This window comes from Prionailurus bengalensis, chromosome X (assembly GCF_016509475.1).
Source record: "Prionailurus bengalensis isolate Pbe53 chromosome X, Fcat_Pben_1.1_paternal_pri, whole genome shotgun sequence".
Classification (NCBI taxonomy): Eukaryota; Metazoa; Chordata; class Mammalia; order Carnivora; family Felidae; genus Prionailurus; species Prionailurus bengalensis.
In genome coordinates, this window is record NC_057361.1 from 84244018 (window position 1) to 84255104 (window position 11087).

The window sequence follows — 11087 nt, forward strand, 5'->3', positions numbered from 1 at the left end:
GTTCTGTTTTGTTTTGTTGGTTTCTATGTTGTTTATTGTTTATTTCTGCTCTGACCTTTATTATTTCTCTTCTTCTGCCGGGTTTGGGGTGTCTTTGCTGTTCTGCTTGTATTTCCTTTAGGTGTGCTGTTAGATTTTGTATTTGGGATTTTTCTTGTTTCTGGAGATAGGCCCGGATTGCAATGCATTTTCCTCTCAGGACTGCCTTCGCTGCATCCCAAAGCGTTTGGATTGTTGCCTTTTCATTTTCATTTGTTTCCATATAATTCTTAATTTCTTCTCTACTTGCTTGGATGACCCATTCATTCTTTAGGAGGGTGTTCTTTAACCTCCATGCTTTTGGAGGTTTTCCAGACTTTTTCCTGTGGTTGATTTCAAGCTTCATAGCACTGTGGTCTGAAAGTATGCATGGTATGATCTCAATTCTTGTATACTTATGAAGGGCTGTTTTGTGACCCAGTGTGTGATCTATCTTGGAGAATGTTCCATGTGCATTCGAGAAGAAAGTATATTCTGTTGCTTTGGGATGCAGAGTTCTAAATAGACCTGTCAAGTCCATCTGATCCAATGTATCATTCAGGGCCCTTGTGTTTTTATTGATCCTGTGTCTAGATGATCTATCCATTATTGTAAGTGGAGTATTAAAGTCCCCTGCAATTACCCCATTCTTATCAATAAGGTTACTTACGTTTGTGATTAATTGTTTTATATATTTGAGGGCTCCCATATTCGGCACATAGACATTTATAATTGTTAGCTCTTCCTGAGGGATAGACCCTATAATTATTATATAATGCCCTCTTCATCTCTTGTTAGAGCCTTTAATTTAAAGTCTGGTTTGTCTGATATAAGTATGACTACTGCAGCTTTCTTGTGACTTCCAGTAGCATGATAGATAGTTTTCCCATCCCCTCACTTTCAATCTGAAGGTGGCCTCAGGTCTAAAATGAGTCTTTTGTAGACAGCCAATAGATGGGTCTTGTTTTTTTGTTTTTTGTTTTTTTTTTGTTGTTGTTGTTGTTGTTTTTTTATCCATTCTGATACCCTATGTCTTTTGGTTGGCGCATTTAGTCCATTTACATTCAGTGTTATTACAGAAAGATACGGGTTTAGAGTCATTGTGATGTCTGTAGGTTTCATGCTTGTCGTGATGTCTCTGGTACTTTGGGGTCCTTGCAACATTTCACTCACAGAATCCCCCTTCGAATCTCTTGTAGGGCTGGTTTAGTGGTGATGTATTCCTTCAGTTTTTGTTTGTTTGGGAAGACCTTTATCTCTCCTTCTATTCTGAATGACAGATTTGCTGCATAAAGGATTCTCGGCTGCATATTTTTTTCTGTTTATCACATTGAAGATTTCCTGCCATTCCTTTCTGGCCTGCCAAGTTTCAGTAGATAGGTCTGCCACTACTCTTTTGGGTCTCCCTTTGTAAGTTAGAGCCTGTTTATCCCTAGCTGCTTTCAGAATTTTCTCTTTATCCTTCTATTTTGCCAGTTTCACTATGATATGTCGCGCAGAAGATCGATTCAAGTTATGTCTGAAGGGAGTTCTCTGTGCCTCTTGGATTTCAATGCCTTTTCCCTTCCCCAGATCAGGGAAGTTCTCAGCTGTGATTTGTTCAAGTACACCTTCAGCCCCTTTCTCTCTTCCTCTTCTGGAATCCCCATTATACAGATATTGTTACGTTTGATTGCATCACTTAGTTCTCCAATTGTCCCCTCATACTCCTGGATTTTTTTATCTCTCTTTTTCTCCGCTTCCTCTTTTTAATAATTTTATCTTCTAATACACCTATTCTCTCCTCTGCCTCTTCAATCTGAGTTGTGGTCGCCTCCATTTTATTTTGCAGCTCATTTATAGCATTTTTTAGCTCCTCCTGACTGTTTCTTAGTCCCTTGATCTCTGTAGCAATAGATTCTGTGCTGTCCTCTATACTTTTTTCAAGCCCAGCGATTAATTTTATGACTATTATATTAAATTCATGTTCCGTTATTTTGCTTAAATCATTTTTGATCAATTCGTTAGCTGTCGCTACTTGCTGGAGTTTCTTTTGAGCTGAATTCTTCCGTTTTGACATTTTGGGTAGTCCCTGGGGTGGCGTGGAACTGCAGGGCACTTCCCCTGTGCTGTCTGGACTAACTTGTGTTGGTGGGCGGGGCTGCAGTCAGACCTGATGTCTGCCCCCAGCCCACCGCTGGGGCCACAGTCAGACTGGTGTGTACCTTATCTTCCCCTCTCCCAGGAGCGGGACTCACCATGGAGTGGTGTGGCCCCTGTCTGGGCTACTTGTACACTGCCAGCCTTTTGGTGCTGCTTCTATGGGATCTGGCGTATTAGCCGGGGTGGATCCGCAAGGGGCACAGGGGAGGGAGGGGCAAGCTTAGCTCGTTTTGCCGTCAGTGGTCCCCTGAGGGAGGGGCCTTACAACACTGGGAGGGGGCAGGCAGACCCGTCAGAGGGATGGATCCACAGAAGCACAGCGTTGGGTGTTTGCACGGTGCAAGCAAGTTCCGTGACAGGAACTGGTTCCCTCTGGGATTTTGGCTGGGGGATGGGTGAGGGAGATGGCACTGACCAGTGCCTTTGTCCCCCACTGAGCTGAACTCTGTCTTCCAGGGCTCAACAACTTTCCCTCCCATTGTCCTCTAGCCCTTCCACTCTCTGAGCAGAGCTGTTGACTTAAAACATTCCAGATGTTAAGTCCCACTGGCTGTCAGAACTCACGGAGTCCGGCCCCTCTGCCTTTTGCAAGCCAGACTCAGGGGCTTGGCCTGGCCTGGTGGGCTCCTGCTCCACCGCCCCAGCTCCCTGCTGCCACTGGGTGTAGGGCACACCACCTCTCTGCCCTTCCTACCCTCTTCCGTGGGCCTCTTGTCTACGCTTGGCTCCGGAGAGTCTGTACTGCTTGTCTTCTGGTGGTTTTCTGGGTTATTTAGGCAGATGTGGGCGGAATCTAAGTGATCAGCAGGACAAGGTGAGCCCAGCGTCCTCCTACGCCACCATCTTCCTCCTTGGTTTTACCCCCATAAGTCTTAAAAGTACTCTCACCGCACTCATATTCAACATAGCACAATTAATCCAAAAGGGATGTTGGAGATGCTGGGCGTTGTTAGGTCAGGACCCTGTAAACATCCACTTGCCAACTCGCAGCACTTTCTTTGACAAGGCTATCCTTCTTTGACAGGGCAAGAAGAACCCGGAAGAGGGGTCTCCAAGCTAGAGACCAGAGCTTGTGTTAGTCCCGTCGGCCATCTTACTGTGTAAAACTTTATTCATTTTCCCAACATTCCCCCTTTTGATGCCTTTTAAAAAATCTTTTATTAGGCACCACTTTTTAGCTCTAGGGGTTGGTACCCTCGGAGGGCTAAGATCCGTGCTGCAGTTTGGCAAGCAACAGTGTTTTCAATAAAACGTACCAGGGTATTTGGCATACAGGGGCCGATGGTCACAAGTAAAATTATGGAAAGGCAGGGCCCTGCCAGGGCAGGGAGCCAGGATGCCCAGTCTGTGAGATCCCATCCTCTCCACTGACTGATATTTTCTTGTTGTCTATGTTGAATTCTTTCCTTGAGTTCCTCAACCTTAGTCCTGACTATTCCTGATTGGTTTACAAAATAGCAACATTCCTCCCCCCAGAAAGATACAAGTCCCTCCTTTTTCTGAAGTGAGGAGGTCGAGGGCTCACCTATTTTGGAGGGACACTGCTTCCAGGGAGTTTATTTGGCTTTGTAAGGTTACCAGGGAGTCTGCCATCCATTCCATGTCCAGTTTGTTGGTGCAGTCTCTATTAGCCCAACAGCAAGAAGCAAGATCAGAGCTCTGACACCAGTAAGGGGGAAGGGCTGGCAGAGTTGCATCCGAACCCCTGGGCTTGGCCCACACGTTGATTCCTCAAGCTTTTGTCATGCACAGGCCAGCCAGCTTCTGGGGTGTGGCTGGAGCAGGGCTAGAGAGCTCAGGGGCCAGTGTCTTTTTGAGGGTCACTTTAAGCGGGTTGACTTGATCTGGATCACTTCGCCACGTTGAGGGTTCCTCTGACTTGGCCTTCTTAACTCTGGAGTGATGGACCCATGGGGTGATACCTGAAACTGAATCCTCTAGTTGGTTGTATATCTGTAAAGTCCACCTCCAAGTCTTCAAAAGGGGCGGTTTTCTGGTAACTGTCAGATCAGGTTTAGGGAAGATATGGTTTGCATATTTAGAGATCCATCCTGTTTTCCAGTTGTTGAAATAATCATATGCCCATGGGGTCTTATTATTATCCCCACAGAATAACAAGCACAGAAGATTGTCTATACATGAAATACTGTGACAATTTTTCTGAAGTTTACCTCAAGTTGTCTAGTTTAGGCAAACAACAAACATTTAAAGACAATCATAACTAGAATTTAACATCCATAATGGTGCATTGTTGAAACATAGTTTTTCTCCCTAAAAACCCCCCTTTCCAGAGATAGCCAAATTGAGACCAATGCATTTGTAGAACAAGTCCAGTCTTAACAAACCTGGCCTAACTATTCATATAAGCTCAGCAAGAATAGCGATTGATCATGAGGATCTTTTAAAGTTTGCTTTGCTGGAACATTTTATAAGGAATCTCTGGGTTGAACTTTTAGTAGCCTCTCCAGGCCAGAAGTCAAGACAAATACTTGCCATCAGACAGGCCTGCAATACCTGTAGAATGGGGCGAACTCCTCTTCATGAGGTCCCCAAGATATCCTGAGGTTCCTGCACCCGCCAGGAAGTGCCCTTATTTACTCACCTGGTGAGGCTGCTGGGAACTCTGTAAGCAAGGTATCAGGCCAACATTTCCAAGGGGCTTTATGGCTCCGTGTTTCATAAAGCCAACCTTAGTTCCTCAAAGCTGTCTGGTCACATCTGAGTCTATGAATGTCACTCTCAAATATGACATTCCAGTCAAAGCCTTGGTAAAATAACCAGTATTTCCGATGGTGACCTGTTACAAGATGAACAGATTCTTATTGAACTTATGCAAACAATTGTAATTGCCATCAGGGAAAGAATACTCACTGAGAGGTTTTGAATTTCGGGGGAGTTATGCAGAGAGAAAAGATAAATGCTTCAGGGTATAAATGAATACTTTATGACATTTCTGTATATCATAGATATCTTAAGAGAAATTTTCCTTAATCTGGAAGAGCAAACATTAGAGAACCAGCAATATTTTCAACAAGAATCACAAAACTGTAATCTTCCTCAGTTCATTTAATCCCATGTTCCTAATTCTTGTTCAATTTGAATGCAGCTTTTTAGTTCTGGAAATTCTTACCCATTTTAGTATTAATCTTAAAGATGTCGAATACCTGTAATTTTCCCCAAAGTCCTTTTTTATAAATCTCCTTGAAGAAGAAACACGTTTTGTGAGAGAATAACAAAAATCTCAGAAACAGGCATCGTTAAAGATCTGATGAGAGTTCATTATGATGCAATTGACAAAGAAATCTGGTTATTTCTGTGACACATAACACTGTGACACATAATCAGAATATAAGTGATGACCTTATACCAAAACATTAAAACTTTTGGAATTGCATATATATTTGGGCAGTTACAACATTTATCTGTGCAATACAACCTAAGGGTTACCATTGCATGACAGTGCCTTTCCAAGTAACTTAGCATCCCAAATAAAAGGGCCTAATTGGTCAAAAAAGACTTTCATTTATCATTTAAATCCTGGGAAGTTTGCTAAAACCTTAGGAAGTTATAAGTACATCGTAAATAGGATTACAGATCATTACAAATCTTAAAACTTTATTTATTCAACCAAGGTGGCAATAAAAGAACCTAAAGGTGAATGTATAGCATTATATAGTTACCAAAACCTAGTTCCTTTAACATTGAGAAGTTTTAACTAAGTAATCAAAGACCTGATAAAGATCAAACCTAAAACTTTGGTTTGCCCAGAAGACAAGGCTTTGTTTGCATTCTTATCAAGAGCAGGTCAACAGTCCAAGAAAACTTTTTTATTTGAGCAGAGAGAAAAGAAGAGTTTCAACCTTAAATTCCATTCATCTCAACCTTAGTCCATCCTGAGCACACATAAAATTCCTTTCCAAAGATTTCCCTTCATGAACTTTCTACAACTTTCCTTTGCCTTCAAACTTCGTCCCAAAGCCATTTCTCTCCAAATAGCCAGTCTCATTTAGGACAAAATTACTTTCATCTACCCTCAACAAAAATGTATTTCCATTCCTTATATCTTTCTTACATACCTCCTACTTGCCTACATACAGGGTTGCTTTCCTTATTTCCATCAGTCTCAAGTACACTTAGCAGAATTTTAACTCTTAGGAAACCTTAGTCTCCAATTGAGGACTTAGTAACCAACTGAGAGGTGTTTACACCAGAATTTTTTTACATGGTAAATTCATGAACCAATTAAGTACAAAGCATGTTTTCCAATAGGTCCAAATAGCCTTAATTTCTCTGCAATAAGAAGTTAAAAACACAAACCCGTGTCAGTAGTCAAAGCTTTAGCAACTTATTCTATTTGGAAAATACCTAGATGTCCAAGGGGGTGCACTTTACTCCTTGACCTTGAGGATGGGAGGAGGAGCCAATGGTGATGAGGTACTGAGGAGGGTATAGGAACCAGTTACGTAGACCACACCCAAGCTGGTGCAGAAACAGCAGGGGTAGGGGGAAGGCAGAAGAGGCAAGGTGCCAGTAGAAGGCAGAGAAGGAAAACCTAATTCAAAACCTTAACTCAGAGGAGCAGACGCCATGTTTTTATTGTTCCACCAAAGTGGAAATATGGAGTCCACATCAGTCCAGAGAAGACTGGGAATTTCCCCGAAATGAATGGAGTTTCAGCAACTGCTTGGGAACATTCTTTAAAGTCCCCATCCCGAGGTAGACTAACCACAGTTGGCTCCAATTATAACTGTTAACCTGGGAAATGAGGGAGAATCCCTCACATCTATTAGGCAGAGGAACAAGGGGAGAGAGCCAGGGTCCCCTTCAGTATGATTCTATCTCGGCCAGACCAATACGGTTCCCTTCTTGAGATTCCTCCTGATATCGGCTGGGTTTCTGGGACTTTCCTTGGTTGAGACATTTATTCTTTCAATGTCCTTTCTCCTTGCAGTAGGCCCACTGACCCCTTGCTAAGGAGGTTCTGGGCCTCCCCCCTTTTGGCGGCTAGACTTTCCCCATCCTTTTGTCACGACTCTCTTGTGCCTCTGGAGCAAAGAGGGTGTAAGCCTCGCATCGCCTCGCATGATAATCCCCGGGGGAATCCCCTTGCTGCTGGTCATATTCATGGGTTTCTCAGCCCCTGCTCTGATCCCCCAGAGGAGAGCCTCTTCGTACCGGTGGGGGGAGGGAGCCCGGTGAGTCATAAGGTGGCAGAAAGACAGGATCTTCCTCCGGGTCTCCTGCACACACTAGGAAAGTGGTGGGTTGCTTCTTTGGCTCCCTGGTTGAGTCTCTGGATAAAGCAACTAAAACCTTTGCCTGGCTCTGCTTGCTATGGATGAATTGCACCCACAGCGGAGGATTTCAGGCAATTTCAAGCCAGTAGTTGATGTATGGAAATTGATCAGGGTGACCTGGGTCTCTGGAGACAACATGCCAGATGCAGCGGACCATTGGGACATCCAAGGTTCCCTCAGAGGACCCTACTACAGCAAAAGTGGGCCATTCTAACTCACATAGGGTCCTTAACATGCCAGCGGTTATTTTAATTCCATAGTCTCCCCAAAACCCCTTCTTTGCTCTGTCCCGACCCCATGTTCCCGTGAGGTGGAGTCACAAAGACAGACAGAGGGATAGGGGTGTCCCCTCTAATGAAGAGACCGGTCAGATGCCCATCTGTCCGTGTCCTGAAGGAACTTAGGGGACGTTTAGCCATAGCGGTCTCAGCTTTGTGACTTACGATCAGAAACTATTCCGATGCCACCACAGAGTGTGTGCCATTCACCACGGAATCGCAGACGAGCCCACTCAGACTCCATGGGCTTCTGGGGACCTTAAGGATGCCTGCCCGTGGAGGCACAGAAGCGAAGTCGGCAAGCAAGCTAGACCGAGTCACACATTCACACTCACATACACACCAGAGGCTATTACATTCCCTCTCACAGAATTCCTACCTGTGAGACTTCTGAGGTCTCCGGGGAGTGATCAGGCCCCCCCTTCCACTCTTGTGAGTGGGCCTGGCTAGATTGGGCCCCAGCCTTACCGGTTCTGACGTCGGGTCCAGGTCCTCACCTGCCAAGTCTCCTCCAGTCCGGCAGGAATGGCGGAGCAGGGTTGGCCCGGGGCGACCAAGTGGGAGACTGCTGAAATTCAGGCAGGGTGCGCCTTCTCCCTTGCGAATCCTCATTCCATCACCACCTCGTCATTCTCCCAAACCAGTGGCAACAATGGGCCGGTGCAGTTGGGTTTCCCAATCAGGGAACCAAATATGTTAGGGAACCAGGATGGAACGCTGGTGGAAAAACCAAGCGGCACTCGGAGGTGGAGATCTCGGTGGATCAGAGGTTTATTTAACACTGGTGGGCTCAGAGGAGACCGTTTCTCCAAAGATCTGAGCGCTGAATGCAAGTGGGAAGGGTAATTTATAGTTGTCAGCTTCCATAGGGTTTTGGCACGCGCGCGCCCGCTCCACAAACAGGGCAAGAAGAACCCGGAAGAGGGGTCTCCAAGCTAGAGACCAGAGCTTGTTTTAGTCCCGTCGGCCATCTTATGGTGTAAAACTTTATTCATTTTCCCAACAGTTTCTCAAGAATGTTATCCTCTTTTTGAAGCCAGAGCCTCCCATAATCTTTACCATCGAAACTGGCAAGCTCTAAGAAAACAATTTACCCTTACTGTGAATGAGGCCAAGCAAATCATTTACTTCTGCTCAGACTGTTAATTACTATCCCCTGAATTCCTTCCCAGCAAGAACAAAACCCCGGGGCCTCAAGCCTAGTGAGATTTGGCAGACTGATGTTAACGTTTACCCTGCATTTGGTAAACATAAGTATATCCATGCATCTATAGATACTTATTCAGGTGTTATTTTTGCCTCAGCTCATACAAAAGAAAACACCAAAGTGATCATTCAGCATCTTCTGCATGCTATTGCAGCCTGGGGCTTCCCCCACACAATTAAGACAGATAATGGCCCAGACTATGTCTCCTCTTCATTTCGTGACTTCTGTGCCTTATGGAATATCTGACATATTACAGGTATTGCTTAAAACCCACAAGGCCAAGCTATTATAGAACGAGCATACAGTGCTCTAAAAACCATGTTAAAAAACAACAACAAAAACAAAAACAGAAAAGGGGAACATACCCATGGTGGTCTACATTACAACCTCAACTTCTCCTCGACCATGCTATGATTACTCTTAATTTTTTAAATCTTGACCCTCAGGGACTGACTACTAACTGAATGGCACTTTTCAAAACGAAGAGAAGCCCTTTCACCCTATGGTGCTGTACAAAACCCCCAAAGGGGGGCCCACATGGTCTGGGCCCACTAAACTTCTCACCTGGGGTAGAGGATAATGCTTGTGTTCTTTCAGATTCTGGACTTCTGTGGAACCCCTCTCAGTTGGTGAAGCTGTACCATGGCGTGGTGGAGACCCCCAGGATATCTTCCAGTGAACCAAAAATTCCAGAGAATGACTCTGAGTGAGCGGCCACCAGCCCCCTTTTTCAAGATGGATGAAGCCTCTTTATGGACTGCTCATCCTGAAGCCACTCCAGAAACGCAAGTCCTTGCCCCTGATATAACATGAGGAAGCCTTAAATGCCTGTCTAACCAGGCCAGCATCCTCTTACAACACAATGGTATTACATACACTCCTGACTCGCACCTGATGGCCATGATCTCCATCATTGACAGAAATTCGATACGAGCAACACTGATTCTACTCCTTGACCTCATTTGCCTAGGCCAAGGTCAATATTCATATTTGGCTCATCCCCTTAACCCACCTATATTCAATAGCCTAGCCCTCCTAGGCCAGGATATGCCTATTAGCAATACTGACACTGAGTTCATGGGAGGAGCCAACCTTAACCCTCCCTTCCAAACTAAACAAGAACATTGGCTTTATATGCCGAGACCTGAATGGTGGCTTACTTCAGTATGTGTGTTACTAAACTTAGCAATTTATCTGCCTGCCTTAAACTAAAAATCAACTGGTTTTTACATGTACAGCCCAAAACTTCTACCAGGCCAGACAATTTTACCTTTTTCTCAGCCACAAGCTTTGATATACCGCAAAAAAAAAAAAAAAAAAAAAAAAAAAAAAAAAAGCATATCTCACACTCCTAATGTTATAGCTTGCTCCAATCTCAAATATTCAGACCACCCCTGGAACAACATTCCTTGGGCAACCTGTTATGGAGAGACTGAGCATAATCTTCACTGGGGTAATTGGACTATTATTGACAGGGATCCTAGAGGACATCTTGAAACAAAATATTCTAATAAGACCATATCCTTTGGCCAGTCTAGTAAGGAGGATATTTTTTTGGAAAGATGGAGGCTTGTCTGGCCCTATAATTTCTGCATATAAAGGGAAATTAAAAGGACCTTGGCTTGTTAGTCTTTGGAAGCTAGGTCTTCCCTTCTTCACACTACAATTAGCCATGGTGAAATTTATGTAAAATGACATGTTAACTTAACTTGGGCCTCCCTGCACAATGTCCAACTTGCATGGACTACTAATTGTGTCCCTTCTCCCTACGTTCTCTTTGCTACCTCCACCTTACAGGTCCAACAACTAGAAACTAATTATAATATCTCTACTTCTCAGGGCTGGTTTATGTCCTGCATAAGTAATAATATCATCACCCAATTAAATATATCCTCCTAGTTAGTACTTAGACACCGTGTCTCAGCCTGGGTTCCTGTTAAATAGGTCTGAGCCCTATATGCATCCATCAGGACTAGGTGTGCATTTCAAGCTTATTTGACACTGGCACTCTGCTGCATGGCAGAAAAGATTTGTTGGCCTGTTAATCACGGGCGTCTTCACAGCAGTAGGCATTATTGCCTCTGCCTCTGTAGCTGGAGTCAGCCTGCATCATACTATCCAGACAGCCCATGTGCTTAATAAGTT

General features: G+C 44.4%; 1 long non-coding RNA gene across 1 annotated transcript in view; it reads right to left on the reverse strand.

Moving 5' to 3' along the window:
* Window positions 1-9067, reverse strand: part of LOC122477803 — a 28940-nt gene extending 19873 nt beyond the window's left edge. The window contains exons 1-2 of the long non-coding RNA XR_006295766.1: window positions 8204-9067; window positions 4763-4957 (exon numbers count right to left, since the gene is read on the reverse strand). This is a non-coding gene — a long non-coding RNA (uncharacterized LOC122477803). The remainder of the gene's footprint in view (window positions 1-4762; window positions 4958-8203) is intronic.
* Window positions 9068-11087: the final 2020 nt, after the last annotated feature.